Source organism: Ischnura elegans, chromosome 8 (genome assembly GCF_921293095.1).
Source record: "Ischnura elegans chromosome 8, ioIscEleg1.1, whole genome shotgun sequence".
NCBI lineage: Eukaryota > Metazoa > Arthropoda > Insecta > Odonata > Coenagrionidae > Ischnura > Ischnura elegans.
The window spans coordinates 92697924-92721321 of record NC_060253.1 but is presented as its reverse complement, the minus strand read 5'-3'; the positions used below and the strand labels follow the sequence as shown (position 1 = coordinate 92721321).

General features: G+C 37.9%; 1 protein-coding gene across 2 annotated transcripts in view; it reads right to left on the bottom strand.

The window, feature by feature from the left end:
- The window catches only part of LOC124163698, a 186377-nt gene that overhangs the window by 29329 nt on the left and 133650 nt on the right, over positions 1-23398 (bottom strand). The gene's annotated exons all lie outside the window — the stretch shown is intronic.

Sequence of the window (23398 nt, the reverse complement as noted above, 5' to 3'; positions counted from 1 at the left end):
AAACATTCACTTGGAGACAATTAAGAGCTCACCTCTACTCGTCTACCTTGCTGTGTATGCATAGTAGACGTGGTAAAAATCGAATGTTTCCAAGAATCCGTTGGTATTATGAAAGTTAGAGATGCCCAACTTCCAAGAAATGATCTGCACTTAATTCAATCAAAATTCACGGGTGAAAGTCAGAGGTAAGTGGGTGAAAAGCATTTCCCGGGTTATACCTCCAAGAATTGCTTTCCAATCGACAACGAGTGAATTTGTAGGTGGACAACCGGCATATTGTGCATCGAATGTCAGGCAATTTGTACTGAATTTTCCTTATATTTAAGGCAATATTTATATAAATAATTTTTTATCTGGAGTAGTTTTTACATTTTTCTGTGACTATTCATTCTAGTATTGTAACTCATAAATTTTAACACTATGAAGTTGGAATGGTAATTTTTTCGTCTCAGTTCTTCCAAATTTTTTAAGGATGAACTGCCTTAGCATAACTACTTTACATCATTTGTTGCCTAAAGGATATCTCTTAAATTAGTTCTATATTATTTCTATGTCGAGGCACATAAACGGCGAATATAAGTGGGGAATCACGGCACACCACGGAAATGAGGAAATGGGGGTCCATAACCAAGGGGGGGGGGGGGGGAATAAAAAAAACAGGGTACTGTGTAATGGGTTTTAAACTAATGTTAAAACTTTTCATAATCGAGAAAACTTCATTTGTCAAAGAAATGTTTTGTAAATTCATGATTTTTCAATATTTTCGTTTGTTTTATGAAAGAAAGTAATTGTGCTTATATATTTCGTGGGGGGAGGAGGGTGTCTGGAACCCCGGACCTCATACTGGCTACGCCACTGCGGTCAATATTTAATTTAAACCTTATCATTAAAATAAATTGGAGCTAAATCAGTTTTGTAGGAAATTTCATGAAGATACTGTATTCATGCATGGACCATACCCATGATACAGATTACAGATACAGAAGCCGGTTACACATCAACAGAAACATTGTGATAGGTCCCAGATTAGTTTCATTTCAGCCATGTCCTTCGCGTGCCTAACCAGTAGAGACCATCCAAAATGCGAGTTGTTTGTTGTGATTTTGATTTGCAAGGAGGCCGAAAAAAGAGAAAATGAGAACACTTTCTCGGAACGGAGCGGAATACTTTGAGAGGAGTCGTGGTTGAAATCGGGGGCAGCGGTCGAAAGTGATTTTCTGAAGTCTGTAATGATCGCTCATCAGTTTTCTCACTCGTTCCAGGTTATCATTAGCGCAACTGAAACACACCGTCCTTTCCCGCGGAAAGTCATCGCGGCTCTTTGAAACTTCGTGATGAAAGAGTGATAACTGCTTGATTACTCTCGGAGCTTTTCAAGTGGAGAGAGTGGTGAGTCTTAATTATTCAAGTCCTTCAATTCCTTGTTTAATTTGCCGAATAAAAGATCCCCCCTGGTTAGATATCGTGAGATTTGGCTCGAACCCCTCCCTCCTCCCTCTAATCTCACGTGAGATTGTTCAAAATGCGTATTTTCCGAGTAAATAAGTTTAAAATGCGTTGGATCTGTTATTTATGGTTTATTTTTATTTAAGGTTGGTTAAGACCAGTATTTAAGATTGCTAAGATCGCAGTAGGGTAGTTTCCTTCATCAAAGAAAATAAAAGGCATTGATTGTGATTCGTTACCCACCATTAGTGTATTCATAATATACAAATTATTTGGTCTTAGTATTCCCAGTTTAGACGAATATTAATGGTCAATTTCAACCGCATTTGAAAAAGGCCAGATTGGCGCACATGCGATGCCACTCCACGTGACGTCACTGGGACCTAGTTTCTATACGAGTAGATAGGAGTTTTACATCGTTTGAGATTACCATGCATGCATGAGGCACATAGCTCAGGGAAACATCTTTTAATAATCGCCAATTAAAACTGCCTATGGTCGGAAAATTTCCTGCGTTTGATTAGGTATTAATAATCCTTTTTTATGCCAAGCGCTACCTGCTAGCAGGGTACTCTGCTACCTGCTAGCAGCCAGCATCTCAGCGGCGCACATATTCTCACCCCAAGGTCACCTAACTCGGCGGCAACGGGAACAAGAATGACGTCACACGGGCTTTTCCCATCATTCATACTTAGCCGTAACGTTTTCACGCGCTTGAAATTTTTCAGCTTTCATTTAATCGCGAAAAATAGATATCGTCATTTAAAAATCTAAATGCGTGAAATGCGTACTCCAGGAGTAATAGTCTTTCGATGTAGGCATTAAAAAAATAATAGGAAACCACCCTATTATGCACTGTTTCTTTCGGACAAAAAAATTACGTGATACTTGCCAGGACCACCCTCTCCCCCACGTGAGATTGGGTGAGATTCGGCTTGACCCCATCCCCCCCCCTAAACGCCTCACGTCATTAATGGATGTCCTCTTTCTTCAGTTTCCTCCCATGGCGAAAATAACTTTCCGTGTTGATCGCCTCCGCCAAATACCTTACCAGGTGATAAAATAGTAGGTACGGCTATATGTATCACTGTGCCGAATTTTCCTCACAGTCTGTTATTCCCTCCTTCCATTGTAATTCCCCATGTAATTACCCCGAAAAAATGGCGGAAAAGAAATCATGCAGTTACATAAAGAGGACGCGTTATTCCCTCTTTACCGGTCGTTTTTTCGTTACTCATTGATTATTCAAAACTTTATATAAATTCATTCATTATATAATGTGTGAACTCCTTTGGAACATTGTATCAAATTACGAGGTGTAAGCCACTCACGAGACAAATATGGGAAATTGTCTTTGGAATTGTTAACAACAGAAGTAAAGGCAACAAAATTATCATTTAGGAATATGAATTGCTTCTTTTGATACAAAAATGAACCCTAATAATAAACACTAAAACAAAACAATTAACTCAGTCAGTAACAAAGCCACAAAGCTTTACGCTATCAAATCGATTATTCAGGATAAGGCCCTCGCTCATGGCTGTCTGTGTCTGAAATTTACTACTACTCTACTCAACTCTACGCTACTCAAAGCCACACCCGGTGGGAAACCCGAAAATTATTTCTTCGTTGCATGTCCTGTACAACCTGAAACTTTTAAGATTACGTCGTAAGGTTTATTTAGTATAAAAAAGTAAGACCCTTTCAAAGGGAGTGACGAGTCTTCTTAACTTGCATTTTCTGAGGTAGGTATAGAAAGCCACATTGAAATATGGATCCTTTGTCAAACCATAAGGTGTAGCTATGTTCTTGTTCCCTAAGTGCATGAATATTAAAAAAGGAGATCCCCAAGTCAGCCTCTAAATGTGATGTCAACCACCGCGCATTTAAATGGGTTTAGAGAAGTCGCCGCTCGCGTCGCTGACGGACAAATTGATCCGAGTTTCACGGGGAAATAGGTATAATTAGGGATGTCAACCGAAGTTTTCATTGACGATGGTGTGATTTATGAAATTCATAACCCTACAATGCTATTTCTTACATTTGAAGAGACTATCATCATCATCATCATCATCATCATTAGTCAACGAAATAAGACGTCTAAGACAAAAATCCTAGCTCTCCACTCCTCTCCCCTATCGGCTAACCTTTTCATAGCGACATATTTCTTCTCTTTTACATCCTTCATAACCTGTCCTATTCCCATTCGGGGCCGTCCCTTGCCCTTCTTCCCTTCCACTTGTCCTTCAACGATTGCCTTTATGAGACCATCATGCCTCAAAATGTGGCCAACTAAGTTGTTCCGTCTTCTGCTTAAGATTCTCAGAAGACTTCTCTTTTCTCCCACCCTTCTTAGCAATTCCTCGTTACTTACACGGTCGATACATTTTATCTTCATCATTCTTCGGTAGCACCACATTTCGAATGCTTCCACTCTTGACTTCTCCGCTGCTGTCAACGTCCGAGCCTCGCTTCCATGCAGAAACATATTGCAAAATATTGGGGAAAGTGGATCGCATTGCATTCATCACCACGTCGCGGACATTTTTGAAAGCCGATTAAAATGCGACCGAAGTGGCAACCGAAATTAACCATCTATGGGATGGAATTGGGCCTCCACTATACAGTCCCCTTTCCTTAGTGACTCAGTTTGATGTCTTGTAAAAAGAAAGTCATGAGTGAAATTCGGATGATTAATATTATCCCTCAGAGCTTGAGAGCTACCTTCAGCTCAGTGGCGGGAACCAGCGATATCTCGACTACGTGAATACGAAAGCTTGTGCATGAAGGGAATATTAATGGACTCCTCATTTTTATTTTGTTTTTAAGGTATTTTATCTACGCGCTCTCCGTGCTACAAGAAGCTCGCGCGTTCGGTTAACCAAATGATGCGTGATTTGAGACCTCCCGGAGGCGTTTCTTTTTTATTCTTCTGAGGAATTAGTCATAAACGTTGATTGAATACGGCACCTTAGTAAATTTTTCGGGAAGTCGGTTTGCAAAATTTTTTTCATGGAAATGGGTGTTGCCGAAACTTATTTTTATCTACTACGATTTGGTGCATTACCTCTCAATCGCGTCAAATTCACTAAACCTGCAAATATAAATTCATCGAGGCATCATGAATTTTCTGTTTATTGAGCTATCTTGATGAATGGTTGTATGTTTTCTCTGCTAGATCTGTAAGAAATAGTTTAATTTGTACAATAATATGTATTTTTACTATGTGTCTATTTATAAGTATTTGTGTTTTAATAAGCAATACTCTAATCTTTTGGGCAGGAAATACTCTAATTAGCTAACACTAGAGCTCCTATAAGTATGTGCTTTTCCGTGCTCATGAAATTGTGAATTCCTGATTGAGAAATTCCACCCTTTCGCAAGTAATAGGGTTAAATTTAAATGGAAAATTGTTTCAATCGTTACCTATAGAGTTCTTCGTCGCAAATTATTGGCTATGAATGAATAACTTGGTGGCAGTCCTCGATAAAAGTCATGATTTCCTATTTTTCACCTATAGTAAACTACTTTAATATTTCTGGGCTTGATATCGTTGGAGTATTTCCTTTTTTTTATTAACAGTTGGTGTCCTAACACCGACGCCACACACCGATTGAGGCGGCTTGCAGGGTAGTTTATACATATAGAAGTGAACTGTGACATTAAAGACACAGCGAATGTTTAATTGGAGTGTAAATGTGCTGCCTTTTAATAATTATCCTCGTTAAATGGCGGTGACGGTTCCCTTCTTGTGAAAATGGGAATGTGTCATATCGAAACTATTGCCTGAAAGTGGATGAAATTCACGTGAAATTGCTAAAGAAAACATTCAACTGCACTGGTATTCGATGTAAGAATGAATGAATTAATTGAAAGCGAAATTTAATGGAAAGATGCAGATAATGATGAAGCAGTCCTTTTTTTAATTTCCGCTTCTATGTTCGGAACAAACATTTTTTCAGTTTACCATCATCTTAATGTAATCCTAATCCTAAGACTGTGAAAACTGTAGCTCCTAAAAAAAGTGATGATTACGACGTGCACTCATTACTTTGGACCATTGGATCACCGGCTTCCTTCGTGTGAACATATTGCTCTTAGACCTAAATTCTCCCTCAGATCCTTTTATCAATCCTGCAGTCTTCTTCTTCCCTCCCACTCGTAATTCTACGATTGTTTTCATCATGCCATTATGTATCATAATGTGGCAACTAAGTCGCAATACGTCACAAACGAAGAATACGTCACCAAAAAGACCCGTCGAGTAGGAGTGATGCGTCTTCTTAAGACGCTAGTAAACAGCAGGGATGACAAGCGAAACAAAACGAAAGTCAGAACCAGTAAAATTCAATAGTTTCGTTCCCGAAAGTGAAATGTAGAAACGAAATGGATTTAAACCCGGGGAGCTAAACTCATGGTGGAAACGATATTGGAGTCAAAACTACTTCGGGTTGAAACTAAACTAAAACTCAGGGACGAAACGAAACACAGATAATGTTTCGCACCGGAGGGATCACGTGCTTCACCTTCAAACAGTTTAGTTTTGACCCACACACCGAGTACGAAGTATGGTTGAATGAAGTAGAGGTTCGGCCTATCGCCATTAGATGCACGAGGCACTCATATTTTTACCACTAACAGGAGAATGGTGAACGGAAACTAGCCATTCGATTTTTAAGCTCAATGTTTTAACCTCTCAACACGCATGTCAAACGTGATGGGTCGAAACTATTCCCTCTTATCCCCCAACACTCAACTTCTGGGGTCGAAAGTTAACTATGAGCAGCGGAGTTTCGATTAATTTAGTTTCGTTCCCGGGAGTAAAGTTTCGTTCCGGGTCGAAACAAAACTCCTTAGTGATTTTAATTTCGAGCGGGAACGAAACTAAACCCAGGCCTCTTAATTTAGTTTCGCTCCGGGTCGAAATTAAACATTTTCGTTTCGTTTCACTTGCCGTCCCTGGCAAACAGGAGTGTTATATTTCTCTCGAACTCATCACGATATTATACGAGATGACACACGCCGGGGGTTCCGTGAGGAAATCTGATGGATTTCCCCCAACCGTGGGCTGACTCCTTAGCATCCGGGAGAAATCTCTCGCGGCTAGCTTTCTTCTGGTGCCCAGGACGGAGTCGGTGGAGTTGGGAGAGGGGAAGGGGTTTTGTATGTGTTTGTGTGGAGAAGGGAGCGGTAGGGGAGGCGGAGGAAAGCGAGAGTGAGACGTGGACTCCTCTCTCGGATAGCGCACGCAATAATGACCACCGCACGCGCACGACCTCAACGGCTGGGGAATCCCCCCGTTTTTTCTCCACGCTTTTTTTTAGGTCACTTCCACTGCTAATCATAGAAATATTCCCCTGGGTATCAAACTCTCACTAAAGAAATTCGGGAGAAATTTCTTCAATTTTCGTTCAATAACTCATCTTATCCACGCACGAAATCGTTTCAGGTTTAACGTGGTGGAAATGCGATATATCCATCATAAAATATAAGCAAGAAATAGTAATTTCCACGCTTAACTATATAACAAAACTGTGGATAATTTTTTCGATGCTCTATGCAGTGTTCATTGAAAATGAAATACCATGGTCGGCAGTGGAATTATATTTAGTTAAAGTGGTTAAAGTGTGAAAATTCCCATTTTTTGTTTGTAGTTTATCATGGATCATGTAATTCACATAAATTGCCACGGGAAAAGTCTCCTTGAATGAGAATCGAACCAAAATCATCCGAGGACAATGAGACGATCAACGCCTTAGATAGAATTTCTCTCTGGAGGTTATTAACAAATCATTCATACATATGAACAAATCATTCATAGTAACCGCCTCACGAATATGGAACTCTCTCCCAGCCCAAATAAGAAGCAGTACAAATATCAATAGGTCTAAACACAGCACTTATAGGTTTCTGAAGAATGCCTCCTTATCCCCAAGTTAAATTTCTTTTGTTTATATTCACTTTCTTATGTTCATATTTCTTGTTTATATTCACTTTCTTATGTTCATATTTCTTGTTTATATTCACTTTCTTATGTTTATATTTCTTGTTTATATTCACTTTCTTATGTTCATATCTCTTGTTCATATTTCTTTTGTTTGTCACCTTAAATTTTGTAATTAGTGTGTTATATCTAAGTGAGATTATTTATTTTTTTTGTCGAAAATATTGTATTGTTTTTTTCATGCACTAGGCGATATGCACTGTTCGCATTTGACTGTATATGTATATATATTTATTTACTTTTTTCTTTTATTTATCTATCTCAATGTGAAATGTAGAAAGCTGTACTAATATTTTCTCATGGGCCCCAGTGCCTACGAAAATAAACGATATTATTATTATTACGTTGGGGATAGGCGTTTCAGGAGGCGTTCATGTGGAGGTAACATTTGAATGTATCGCCTTAACATTTCGGGTGCGGTTTGAACTACCAGTTATCGTTGGTTTACCTGGAACATAATCTCACAAGCTGGTCCCCTTTACTACTTTTAATTTCCTCCTTCAGTTTAACCTTTTACTCTTCATTCTATTCATGAAACCGTAGGTAGACTAGGTCTCCCCAAGTCGAATAGAAACTGAAATTTGATTTTGGTGGGAATAAAGGTGGATGCCCTGCATGATTATATGATTTTAAGTCCCATATAAAAACACAGAAAGGGAAAAATTTAATGAAGCTAATGATTATTTTTTTCACCAATGTAATAATTTTCGCCTCACTGTAGTATTTTCCTTTTGAGTTCCCTTTGTCAACTGGCACCGCCTTATATTTTTGTCGGGGTTGCGATAGTTGAACCGATGGATTAGATCATTTGGCGGTCAAAAAGTCTGCCAATCGGTGAAGACCTTAGATGCCGTTTGAATTTGGTGGGGCGACGACCAGGAGGGATCTCTTACGAAATAAATGTGGCGGCTTTTGTTTAAATCAAGTGATTGGGTCAAAATCGATAAGTTTTCATTTGCTCATTGGGAACATGAGAATATTTGGTCTATAAGTAAAAAATCGTTGAATTCCAGAGAAATCAACTTTGCATACGTCTGCAACCTTTATATGACTGCTTTTACTTTGCGATTAAAATATACTGCAGAAGCCGGCCTTAGGATTGTGATTTCAATTGGGTTTTACATTCATGTTACGTAATTTTTTCGCTTCATTTACCGTGATTGCTCTTTTCGTAAAATAAAAATTTATGTATCCCTTCCACACTTCCTTATTTATTTTTTAGCCTTTATAATGTTGTTAGTATTAATGAGCTCACTAACGATGGAATGGACATCATCATAAGTACCCTGGCCGATTAATATTAAATCTTCATTGGTTTTTGTCGACATTGAAAAAGCTGGAATTTACAAAGCCTTTAATTTTATTAGCAACTTAGAGTCGTTGTGCAACCAGTGCGAGAAAGCACTCGAAATGTAGTCGGAGAAAACGGAAATAGAACTTCGTAGATGCAATTTATGTCGATATAAGCATGAGCTACACAGCTAGTTGGAACATCGTCTTTAAGAAATAACCATATTTCTGGATTTATAAGTTTTTATAGCATCCTAAACCTCACATCATAGGCATTATAAGATGATGATAATTTCATGCAGTCTAAAAATGATCTTATTTACTGTGCGATGTTAAAATGCGCATAATTTATTGTGTTAGTTGTAATTCAGTTATATTTTGTCCCTGAGGGTACGGTAATAAAACTTAAGCTTTAATTGACTGCGACAATCAATAGCATGCTTTAAATTAAATATTCAATGAGCGGAAAGTGATTAATGTAGTGATACCTAGGCGTGAATTCTGCAAAACAATACATGGCGACAATTTTAACTTTCTAAACGGGTTACCTTGGCAGCGAAGAACTGTAACACTGGGTGGCAGATGTCTTTGAGAATTGCTTCGCGAGATTTGCTCTATTACAGTTAGAATATAATTTTTAGAGTATAATTCAGGAAAGCTATAACATAACAAGGCTCTTCGAATTATTTACTCGCGGCTGAACGTGAACACTCATGAAATTCGTCCATAATCGTGTATCGTGTCTCATTTGTTTTCAGTAATGTGCTAAATGAAATTTATTTGTCGTTGCACGGCTTAAAACATAAAAAGCGTTATTTTTTCATTAGAACACAGGTTTTCGTAATTAATTTGAATAAAAATAAATTATTTCAAAAGTGAAAATCTTTTTGCATCTACTCATTAGTTCTAACCGAAAGGGCTCATGAATCAGCGTTTCCTAGGTCGTAGGTTTAAATGCCAAGATGATCTAATCATTTGGCTAATTTATAAAAGACTTAGCCAGGACTTAAAACTGGAACCCTTCGGTCTCCATCAAAACGCTCTTCTCGCTCTTCCTACCCAATAGGCCTTCACTCCACCTCATTGTTTGTGTATACAATGCCTAGGCTGCCACTAGTGCCACTTATGTTTTCGGTCTCGGTATCAAGTAAGTAACAGGATATGTGCCTTGCCTTCTATAACTAGGACGAGTGGAGTCTTGGGTAGAAAAATTTTTTCGTGTAGTCAGTCGCAAGGGTCAAGGTTGCACGGTAACGCATCGTCATGTCTCACGAAGCTATTGTTTTCTGCATTTGAGTTCTCGCCAGTCATTCTTTATAATTTGCCCTGGAATAATCCGGAAGGATGCTTATCTTCTTGCATACTGACTGTAGTTCCATCCGTAAAAAATGCCCTATTTCTTAATTTATTTTGCTATTCTTAACTACCGCTCATGATAATTTGGAATGCTTTCTAGTGCTCAGCCTATTTTAACGAGATTCATTGTCATTCAAAAACCTCTATTTCGAGAAGCATAAAGTGTTATAGTTACTCTTGGTCAGTTTCTAGGTTTATAACCTGCACAAATCATGGATATAGGTACCTTTATTTTGAGGATAAGAAATATTTACGGTTACTTTTTTCATTTGTCTTTTCATGATCTGAATAGGATCATATTTTGTATTCCATGTAATTTTTTGTGAATGAAATTATGTATCCCGTGAAGGTATTTCTCTCCTGTTATACTGATATTAAGTATTTAGATTTTTTTTCATTTAGAACTTTCTTGTTCTAAGTTAGCGAGGAAGAATGTTAATGATTTATTTTTAGAGTACGGGTCCTATGGAATGAACGACGAGAATTGCACAAAATTTATGACGCTGGCCCCTAAATTGGGTCCTTTTCTATACCGATAAGTTTTAATCTGAAAATGTATCGGCACCAAATCAAGAGATGCGAACGATAAGGAATTTGAGTAAGGAGTACGCGATGCATGCATTTCGTTACAGAACATGAGTTAGCCAGGGAAAATGAATAAAAATATTTAGAGGACTCTTCACTCTGATTGCGTTGTGTCACAGTTTTTATAAGCATTTATTCTTCTATAAGAAAAAATAATGCTTTTCTGAATAAAAATGCTTTTTGGAAGACGTCATACCGGTAACTATTTGTTAGTCATGTAAGACACATTCACTCGTTCCAGCCAATATTCTTAGATGAGAAACGTTATATTTACAAATATGGGTGCATTAAACATAGGCATGGTATCGTTATATCATTGCCATATCTAGTTTGATGTGAGTAAGGTCTGATGTTAATGTTATTCCAATCATATCTACTCAGCGATATGATTGGAATAAGATATTGTTTTTTCATATCTATAAAACTGAAGACTCTTCACTGTCTGCATGCGAAAAGTACGTTTAGGAGTGCCTTAAGTCTGCCAGTAGGTGGAATTTTGGTCATATTGGTTCTATGGAGGCATTCCAACAAATTTGATGCAGTACTAGGCCGAAAATCAGCTTCTGTTCGGACTCTTTAGAACTCAGTCACGTACTGCGCATATCCTTTTTACGTGAGTTCACAAAATTATTTATAACCTGCAAAAAACGTCGATCCGAAATCCTGCCCTTGAATCGCAAATCAAGGATTATGAAAGATTTACGATACTACTTTAAAAGCAATAAAATTCCATTAAGCTTTGTTTGAAGCTATCAAGTCATTTCTCTCACCAGTCACTAGCAAAACTTTGAGGAGAAACTTAAAGACAGAGCACTGACCATCGTGTAGCCCTTTCAGGTACATTTTCATCTCTATGATTATTTTACACGAAAGAAATACCACGTAAAATCAAAAAGTCATTAAGGATCTTGGAATAGGGTGGTTTCTTATTATTTTTTTATTACCTAAATTGAAAGATTATTACTCCTGGAGTAAGTATTTCACGCTTTTAGATTTTTAAAAGACGATATCTATTTTACGCGATTAAATGGAAAGGTAAAAATTTCAAGCGCGCGAAAACGCGACGGCTAAGTATGAATGCTGGGAAATCTCTGTGTGACGTCGTTCTGGTTCCCGCTGCCGCAAGTGAGGTGACCTTGGGGCGAGGCTTTGAGCGCTGATCCGACGCAGGCAGTGGCGGCTTGCCCATAAGGACTCTCGGACGCCGCCCCTCCCAAATATTTGAAAAAGTAAAAAAAAATAAATATCCATGAATTTATAATTATATATCTAATTAATCAAAGTATTTTTTCAGTCCCTTACATCGAAAGTGTTGGAAAAACACGAAAAGAAATAGCGCGAGAAGTTCGTATTTGTAGCCGTGGGGCGCTGGCCAGAACGTCCCAATCCATCCCCATGCAGTTATATGGAGAGTGGTAGTGGTGGGGGCCGCTGGTGCTATGACGCGTCTAACGTTGTGTCTTATGGAACTCTAGGGACGTCGTCCGAAAATGCGCAGAGCGACGTGTGAGTTGACATCGCTGCGCAGGCCGGCGGGCGTACAATCTGGCGTCTACTTGGTGCTGCCACAGAAAAGGGACGTACGGAATCAGAATGGTCACTGTACTGGGTGTAGTTATACGATTTTAATTTTTAATTACTGGTAGGTATTGCTACAGAAAATAAATTATCCCATTATGCTTGCGTTTTTTTTGGTGTTTGGATTCCGGAACACATAAAATCAACCAGTTAAAGGCCGTATTGATGTAGGAAAACTATTCCCGAATATTTGCCACAGTTCTATTATGATTACGAATTTCAAGAACCTTGGGGAAACTAATATTATAATGTTTAGGCCTGAACAATGTATTCATATCTTCCCGATGTTTAGAAATGCGGTACCTATTTTTCAGATAAATTTATCAAAAGACCTGCAGTATTAGGAAAATCAGTTAACATTCCCCACTGATTAATAATTTAAGAAATAGGTGCGTGCGTGATAGGGTGAAGGATTAAACATGATTTTACCCGTAATACATGACTTTAAATGGAGTTATTCAATGAATGTCAAGAAGTTCCGCGTACAATGCACCTTTTGTGTGTAGGGTCATCATTTTTCTAGCCATCCTTGTTCTATTAGTTCATGTTCACCTAATTCCTCAGCGGCAGAGCGGTAGCTGTCTGACGGAAAATGTCCACTTGGGTCTGATTTAAGTGGCTTCGAAGAGTTCATATCAGTGCGGAGATCCTTACAGCTCCTATCTGTGGTTCAGAGTCGTCTTCTTTTACGATCTAGAATTTATATTCTATTATATCATGGCAATGATTTCGAAGACATGGTTATTCCAAGTGCGAACCGTTGGCGTTTCGTGTGTTTACCACATATGAATCTTAGACTCAAGGAGATGGTCCGTGACGTCTGCTTGAATGCCTTTGCTGACCTTAAATTCGTCCCTCAGCTGAATCAGCATTAGTGGACCACGACTTCTATCCCTTGAGTCTTCCTTATAGTAACGGCAAGACTCTCGGAAAGAACGGAGTGAAATGAGTTCAGACATCATTTTTGAGGAGTTAACTGTGCTTAATTGCCGATTAAGAAGTTTCTTAGTGCTGTATGTACATTCAAGAAGACAATTTTGAATTAAGCAACAGTGCTCGTTTTTGCTATAGGGAAATATAGGGAAAAAATGTCCCCAAATCTGTGTACAGGCACCTTGTTCTTTTTGGTCGTATTTTTCGTCGGCTCATTTTGTGTCGTCCCTTGTTTATTTATAGACTAGTGCCCTTACCATGTGTTCAATCGGAAAGAAATTGTTGTCCGGCGCTGATTTCAACGAACGTGTAATTGATCACTTCGCTGGACAAAAGGAAAGAAGGATGGACTTCTACAATATAACTAAAGGCATGTGAGTATTTCAGATTTTGTTAAAAATGTGTGAGAAATGTTTAATTATTGATTTTAAATCATACTGTATTCAAGAAGCAACGCGTACACCGAAATCAAAGTTTACATCTGCAATAGCAAAGCGCGCGCATTCTAGTAGTGTTTGTTACCTAGTGGAAGTCAGTGACACTCCCCTCCCTCCTCAGGTGTTACAAGTGTCATTGCTACCTAAATCTTTGCAAATGTTGAATAGATTTGACAAATAACGCATTATGATTGCAAAATGAACAACATAAGTGTATTGCGGGCATATCCGCACGAAGAATTTAGGCGCTAAAACCTAAAGTTACGTATTTTCGTTTGTATATGCAAAATATCGCAGCAAATATATTTTTATTCTTCAAGATCATTGATTAGTATAATCAAGAGTCCGGACAAAGCCGATCCGTATGACCGAGAGTCTTCTGCATTTAGTATTTATTAATCAAGCTTTATTAGGAAAACAAGGTATTTTTGTTGAAATAAACGGAACATATGGCATCACAAAATTTTATTCCTAGATTGCCGTAAAAACTTAATAAAATACACGAAATATTAAAAAACTATGACCCCCGGTGGATTGCGCCCCCCCCAGCATTTGACTCACGAGCCGCCACTGGACGCAGGATGCTAGCAGGTAGTAGAGCACCATGCTAGCTGGTAGCGCATGGCTTAAATAAGGATTATTAATACCTTATCAAACGAAGGAAACTTTCCGACCTTAGCCAGTTGTAATAGGTGATTATTAAGACATGTTTCCCTGAGCTCTGTGCCTCATGCATGCATAGGTAACCTCAGACGATGTAAAACTCCTATCTACTCGTATAGAAACTAGGTCCTTGTGACATCACGTGGAGTGGCATCGCATGGGCGCCAATCTGGCCCTTTTCAAATGAGGATAAAATTTACCATTAATAATCGTCTAAACTGGGATCTTTAAAACCAAATAATTTGTATATTATCTGCATTTTTTTCACTTCTAGAATCGTCGCTTTGTAAGTTTTTTTAATATCTCTTAAACAGCATGTAAAAAACTAAGTTAGTAATTTTCGATACTTTTATATTTTGGGCAAATTAAATTGCACATGTACGGAAGCAGTCCTTGCTCACATTTGCTGAATGTCATGATTATAATTGTTTCACAATTTTCTCAAAATTATCGAGGATTAATTAATTAGGATCTGGGAATAAACCACATAATATATGATAGGGATAAATTTAGTTTATCAGAAATTCATCTTTGTATGTAATTGCTAATTATGATTGTTATAATATGTGACGTGATTAAATGTGTGTGACTTTTAATATCCTATTACTTTTTAGCAAGTGTACACAGCTATTTAAGGAAATAACCGCGGACTAGATAGTATCGCACGTTTACGGAGCCTCCCGCAAACGCTCATAAGGTGCAAAAATTCACCAGACAGAAAATCATTTACCTTGACCGGGATTCGAACCCATATCGTTGTTCACAACGAATTAGTTGACTTTATATAACTGGTTACTTCAGGTTGAACTATGCTTAATCAATCCAATGTGTAAAATTAAAAATAATACTTGGTAAAGTTCACTTGAAATTCGTAAGGTGGATCTTACAAAGTATCATTTTTAAAATTTCCACTTTGGTATAAAAGTGGAAATTATAATCTCTTTCAATGCATAGAAAAATTATGAAGTTGGCTCAGCAACTTATATTGAGCGAAATAGACATGAGATCTCACGCCAAAATTAGGTGTATTTGTTATTAGATGTTTTATAACGTTTGATATTAAAATACTGTTATTTTCTGTCGTCAGGGAAATGTTGATAAAAAGAATAGGGGGAGTTTTGGGGAGAAAAGTAAGAGGGAAAGTTCTTTGAAGGAGTGAGACAATAAAAACTGTAATTTGAACAAAATAACGAGGTTTTTGAAAAAAAACAATTGTTAAAGTTTAGATATTGATTTAACTCTGAAAAATATCAGTTTTACAGTAAAAACACTGTTCTGCAAAAAAATAGTTCAAAAAATGCCCGGCTACAATATTGGGTGTTTCTGGCTAATTTTAGGTCGCTGAATCCGAATATGACCTCCGTTTTTTCCTATTACCCTCTACTTTTACGCAACCCCTAAATTGGGGAAAACAACCCCTTATCTAAACTTATCGCTTTTCAAGGGACTTTTCCTAATGTTATCTGCTTCTAATTGAAAAAAAACTGACGTTTTAAGGCTATCAGGGTCAAGAGAGAGACAAACTTCACTGGAGTGGAAAAGATTTAGGGGGTGACAATTGAAAAAAAACTTAAAAAAACACTAAAATAACCATTTTTCTTCGTTAACTACCAGATCATATGTCATAAAAAACGAAGAAAAATGGTAATGTTAGTGTTTTTTTAGTTTTTTTCAATTTTCACCCCCTAAATCTTTTCAACTCCAGTGAAGTTTGTCTCTCTCTTGACCCTGATAGCCTTAAAACGTCAGTTTTTTTCAATTAGCAGATAACATTAGTAAAAGTCCCTTGAAAAGCGATAAGTTTAGATAAGGGGTTGTTTTCCCCAATTTAGGGGTTGCGTAAAAATGGAGGGTGATAGAAAAAAACGGAGGTCATTTTCGGATTCAACGACCCAAAATTAGCCAGAAACACCCTAAATAGTAGCCGGGAATTTTTTGAACTATTTTTTTTACAGAACAGTGAAATCGCCGTTAGAAAAGTATAAAACTTCAACAGTATTATTTGTTGTTATGGTCAGCGCCCTTTGTCGTGATTTTCTATCTCGCTTACGACATAATGGCATAGGAAGCGCACCTGTTTTCACTTGTACACTCGGATGCGAAGAGGTAGTGGGTGAGTTCAGGGGCGCCGACTTATAAAAAATATTGGGGGGGCCCATATCGGAGGTCTTGCCCCGGGAAGAGGTTATATTCAAAGTGTGTCGCAGCACCGAAACACTAGCATTATTTACACCACTTGATTCAGTTAACCTACTTAACCTTATAATTATTTGTTTCAACACACATTGTTGAATTTATTTTAAAAGGTAACTATCGTCAAACATGGGAAATATAAATTACCAATATATTTTTGTGATTTCACAAAGCATAATATAACTTAATTATTTTCTTGAATTATTGAGGGGGCTCCGCCCCCCCAAACGAATCTTTGAGGGGGCTCGGGCCCCCTCAGGCCCCATGGAGTCGGCGCCACTGGGTGAGTTGGATTTTCCCACATTGTAAGGATTTAATCTGTGCCTTTTCGTGCTGTCGCAATCGGTTCATCGTAAGAGGGTTTTCCAGACGGCGGCGGAGAATTTTGTCACCGCGTTTGACCGCGTGCCGCGAAGTTTAGGTTGAATCGTATCGAGCTCAATCATGAACAGTAGTAAGTAGTGTCAGCAATGACTTCAGAATCGCTAGAAGACTTTCACTTCCTGGTGATTTCGGTGCTCGTTGGTGCTGCTTCAACTAATTTTTCGTTCTGACTTATTAGTCTTCCCAGCCAATTTCCTTAAGGATCTACTCTACGAGATGTTACCGTGAGTCACCTGTCCTCATTTCAACTCATTAAATTTTTAAGTACTGAATAGTAATTTTAAAGTATGTACTTCATCGCCTGATTATATGGCCTGCAATGGACGCGAAAGCTCGCACGACTAAGCGCAACACGCAACTGCTCCCGAAAGCCGTTAACAACGATGCCCCTCGCTGCGAAAGCCTGCGTTCAAAGCTTCTGAATAGTTAACTTTATGGTAATTTTTTAAAAATTAATTCATAATTTAGGCACTTGGTACACAGTCACGCACATATGTGCGAGGATAAGCGTAGAAGAAAAAAATTTCCCTTGAAGCTAGCATTTGATATGACCGGGGTCAGACCCGAAGTGGCACACCGGACCGGAAATCGAGGAATTCGGGTTCGAATTCCTGTAGAATCAAATGATTTTGCCGCAGAAAATTTATTTCTTTATTGCTTACATGCATAAATGAAATCAGCATGAAGAGCAAGCTCTAAAATGTTCATATTTATTCAAGTACTTCTTAAGTAAGTACTTCTTCCAGAATATTGGTTTGAAAAGATGAGGGTAAAGCTCACCCGGGACTAAGCAAAGAGCACATTTTAAACGCCTCATATTCAGGGCTGGGGGACTGATTCCTTTCCCTCGGAAACCGCGCACAGCATTGATACTGTGTTCGGTAGTGTTCAAACGTGGGGTAATAAGAATCCCAACGCCCTACCTGTTTGGTCATATCGATCCCTATATAGGTTAGAGTTACAACTATTTGATGGCATATTTGAAAAAAAAGGCCACTGAACTGCTGGGGATCGGTCGAGAGAATGATATGAATCTCTTTTTCCTATTTTATTGTTATTATTAACGAAATAGAAATAAAATGTTGATGCTTTACATCGTTTCGTCCGCCCAAAATCCTTTTAACTCCTTCGTCCTATATTTTGGATGGGTGCACTTTATCGAGGCCAATGAAAAGTTGGAAATGATAGTAGAGGAGGTCAATTTTCATGCGATTTTTTAACCAAGATAGACTCGAGATTTCTCTACTCTGAGCTGTGGTTATTGTTATAACTATTATTGAAAATATTACATGTTTCCGCGAATGAAGTATTAGACAATCGCTATTTATTTAGAAAGGACGATTTCAAAAGTACAATCTTTTCCTTTCTTCCCACTCATTGTGGAGTGCGTCGGATTTATAATATATATATGTTAGTTATTTATCGCTTAACACGTTGCGTACGGAGGGCGAGAATTCTCGTCATTTCTTTTCCCGAACGTTCCGGAATGATGACGAAGATTCTCGTCATTTAGGCACGTCAACCTAAACAATTTTAAAGCATACAATACGTAGTTGTCAGTACGTTTTCAGTTGTTGTTCGTTATTCATAATAAATTGATGCATCATAACGTTTGATTGGATAAAGTTGTATTCTAAACATTAGCCTTTTAACCATGTTTAAAACAAAGGCATTGCACCCTAATAGGCACATATTTCCAATCTCGGCGTTCCCAGGAATTTAAGTACCCGGTACGCATAAGATAATTAAATCAAGCGGCATAGAAACTACGTGTCACTGCCATAATATTGAGTGTAGATTCGTAGAATAACCTTTTAAGAAAGCATTATTTCTTTCTTTTAGCGTCCAAACAAAAAATATCCCCCAAAGAGGAGCCTGAACCGTATTTTAATAAATTCATCTCTGTTTTATTCATAAACCAAGGGAACATCGGAAAGTGCAAGCGACTTTTCCAGCGGTGGAAAAAGTTTGGGGTCCCTTGGAAATTAAGGTCAAGCCCGGTGGCCGGTGAAAACTCGCCAAACGGAAAACGAAAGCAGTTGGGTGGGGAGGGAAGTGGGTTATGGCGGACACCTTGTCCATTTCTCCTCTGTCCATTTCGGCTGCCGCGCCGTGATCCGCGCCGCGCTGGTCAACGTCAGGCCTTGACCGTGGTATCAGCGGAACGGCGAAACACTCACTTTCCGTCGCGTTCTCTCGCTCTCGCGAATCTCCTTCATTTCGCTTTGTTTATCGCCATCTCACTTTCTTCTGCCCCAGAAGAGCCAAGGAGCCACAACATCGCACGCCTTATAAATCGTTCTCAGTGACCGCCTCTAAAATTTGGGACTCTCTTTCAGTCCAACTTAGAAGCGTTACAAACATCAAGAAATTTAAACATAACGCATACGGGCTACTAGCTACGATCGCAATAACGCCCTTTTGAAGTCCTCTTGTTTGTGCTCATGCATTGGTTAATTAATTTTTTTTATTGACAAGCATGTGAATGAATGATTAATTGAGCTTTTGTGTATTACAACGTATTGTTTGTTTGACACTATTTTCATAAATAATTATCGCCTTATTTTTTTGTAGTTAGTCTGCTGTCTCACGGCGTGATCTTTCCTCTTTTCATGGTGAAGCAAAAACCCCGTTCTGTTCCACAAACTTTTATCTGCTGTCGACTTGTTGCGACGGCTATAGCGTCATTATCAATACAAATAGCAAATCTAGTAAAAGTAGTCGATAGCAAATAAAAGTTTGTGGAACAATATTGAGTTTTTGCTTCACCATGAATATCTCTACGTTCCATCAAGTCACGCCATAAGCAGTTGATTTCACTTTTGTCTTTTGTTTTAAATATTGTTTAATCGAATTGTCTTCATGCTATCGGCAGTCCGCACAGGGTGCATTTGTTTGAATTTTTAATTATATATTTATTCTTTTATGAATGTATCAATTATAAAAACGTAAAAAGTTGTACCGTTAATTTGTCATGGGCATGGTGCTCACGAAAATAGATGACATTATTATTATTAGGATGTTTTTAAAAAAAAAGTTCGCACCCCTTGCTATAAAACAGATTTCGTATAACACGCTGAGCTATTTATGGATTGTATCGCAAATGTTTCTTTGAATAAATTTCCGCACCATCACGATTAGCTCTTCTGATTTTATTTCTGAACTGAATAATTCACCTTTAGAAACAAAACTAGAGTTCAATGCAAAAATCTAAAAACTAGCTTTAGTAAAAAAGAAAAGCAAAATTATAAATTGTCTAATATGATCAATCTACTTCATAAAAATAAAATGAAAAAATAACCCTGATATAATTATACTTAAAACAGATAACATTAACAATACAAAAATAATGTACTAGCGAGAATATGATAGTAAAATTAATGAATTATAGATGATAATGGTATCCATACCGATATTCCAAAAATAAAAACTAAACGCTTTCACTTCAAAGTCAAGTGAATATTCTTATAAAAAACTTTTTAAAGAAAACTTTTAAACATAATGCACATAAACAAAAAACAATCGCAATCCACCCAAAAGAAAAAGGAAGTTTTTCAAAAAGGTCCGCGTACCTCACTTGAAACAGATTTTGTGTCACCTGCCGGGCTCACTGCAAATAATGCTCTATTTTATTTTTAAAAAAGGGGTACTTAGAAAATACATCAGACATAGTATATATTTTTATTATTTAACGGTTGGAGATTCCATTTCCGCAGCCAAAATTTTTTAAGCGCAGCTGTAAAATTCACGTTCCTATGTAACTGTTTATAGTGTTAGCACTTTAGATCAGTGTTAGACTTGATCTTTAGACTTGAGGGTTAGTTTGATGGAATCGGTGAGGCTCGAGCTCAGCCCAGCTTTTATCGAGTATCAACAATACAATTACGTAAACTCACCCATTTTGGAATTTTTGTTGATGTTGTTTTTGGACAAAAAATGCTTAAAATTGTCTCTCCTACAATCTCCTGAAGTATTGCGGACTCCACTTGAAATACCCTGTTTAGCTCTAGATTTAGAGTCACAATTTTGCTTTTATATAGGAAGGGTATCGGGTGGTAAAAATGAGGAAGGAAGTGATTATTAACATGCATTCGATCAGCGGTTCGGAGAATCAATGGTTTGGGCTGGGATTTGTGTTAGTTCTTTTTGCCTGGCGCGAGACTGCCGCGCTTATTAACCTGGTGCGCCTATTTTCTATTTTCTAATGATTTTCTAATGATGGTGTTGTCATAACAAGTATGAGACTTGCTAGGTTCTGTTATTTATAAAATTTTCTGTACCAATGATCTACAAATTATCGTTGTAGTTGTTACGGAAGAGGTAATTGGAGGAACTTTCATGGAGGGAGCCTCCATGAAAGGATATGATAATAATAATAAGGATATGATTCGGTAATTCGCAGTTTGTGCCTGTGTAAAGAATTGTGGAATTGTGCCTAACACTTTTGTCATGCTTAATGCAAACCATTCAATATACCACCTCATTATAAAATTCGTATTTTCGTTGGTTTTCTACTTTTTGTAGTTGCTGCTACATGAGGATGGATCCTCTTTCGGTGTGTGTTGGTTCAAATTCTTTAAACTTTCCGGCCTCCAATGTCACACCTTTAGGGCCTTATCAGATATTATCCTTCTCATTGAAGGTGAGATTTCGATGCAATGCTGAGATACCCTGTTATCTTAAGTGCCGATGGTTGTCTCCATCTCATGCTTCACAGGTGTATTAATATGGTATGTGTATGGAGGTATATATAGGTAGGTCAATTAAGACGAAAGCAGACCCGGATCCTTATCAGAGCAACACCTGGCGTACTTATTCTGCTAGAAGGAATGCATTTCACGCGATCCAGCACCGAACAACTTCCAATGGCTTTCACTCCGCGTGAGCGACGGTCGAGTCATATTCTCAGAAAGGAAATGTAAGGAGATGGGGATGAAATGGAATAAGGGCGATTTCCACTTAAGAAGTTCGCGTCGTGTTCTTAGACGCCATTTTTGTCGTATATATGTTCATATTTTTGCAGAATTTACTTGAATATACAAGGCCACTGAGTGAATTACTGGCACTAAACATGGTGGAATGAGGGGATAGTAATTTTAATAATCAATCCAATGATAATTTTTTTGGTCATATCCCAACATGTTGTTGCCATATTCAGGAATAAGGAAAATGATAACGAGGAAGCATCACTTCCTCTTTACCCGTCGTATTTTGTCCTTTTTATCACGTATCACTCATTTTAAACTTACGGTTTCATCTTTAACTGCGCAGAGTGTATGGAGGGACCTAGTCCAAAATGTTCCTGTACCTCAAATATGAAGAATTTTTCATCAGAGAAAATTCTGAGGTAAAATTTTCCAAAATTGAAATTCGGACAAATATTGGTGACGGAGCGATATAAAATCTGTACTTGTACCTGGAAATGCACATGCTATTCATCCATTGGCGTAAAAATAAAAAGCATGGAATGCGGAAAGAAATACTCTAACCTGAAAACCAACTGCGGAATTATGGTTGCAATGTTCGGACAACTTCGATGTTCAAACGTCCTCATGCCTTACGGAAGTTTTCTCTTTTTCAAGAGGCCTATCAAAATGTACAATTGAAAGTTTGGGAAGAGCGCATTTTTGTGTTATTTTTTTCTGGTGCACCATCTTTATTGCTTGTCTTATCTGAGTGAGTGGGGAACTTTCAGGTGTGTAGACTATGCTTTTTCTTTTATTCACGATAAATACCAATAGCTATGCAGCCATGGATGGAAAATAACATTAACCCTTACATTTACAACCTTTTCTATTGTTTTTCAATGTCGAGGTGCATGGAAAAGGATTTAATCTGTAACTTCATAACAAGATATTCACAGAACAATGTCACTATTTTTTCCATTAAGCGCAGTATAATGAAATTAATAAAAAACTCCTATTACTGACATACTGCTCTGCAACTTATATTACTGACATACCTTCTACGGCTACGCTTTCAGCAAAGGAATTTATTTTCCTTGTGAGTAAAATGAGCGTGTTAGTTATAGATTTTTAAATTTAATCCATAGCTAATGATGACATTGAAATGGTCTTTATGAATAAATTCGTTGGTGTTTACTCCAAGGAAGTTGGAATTAAGAGAAAATTAACCGAGAACGCCAATACGATGCTAAAGTCACAACTCTGCACCATTCATTTATTAAATTTTGGACATATCAATGATGTAATTTAAAATAGAGTGAATCACACTACTCAGGGCCGGTTGGAGACGTGGTCAAGGTGCATCGAGATACTCTGTGAATGTGACAGTTGGCTCTTTTATCAATTTTATTTTACTGTCGGTTGTGATAAGAGTTTGAAAATTTTTGAGAGACATATTTTTCCGTTTTACGATCCGACGCATACTTCTCCAGCTGTTCGCGACGAAAAATCGTTAGCCTTTTGTGATAATCCGATAAGGATTCAAATTTTGCTGATAAGTAGATGACATCACGAGCTCATGCCACTCCTATAGCGGGTGCATGGGGCTCGCGTGGTGGTTCGTT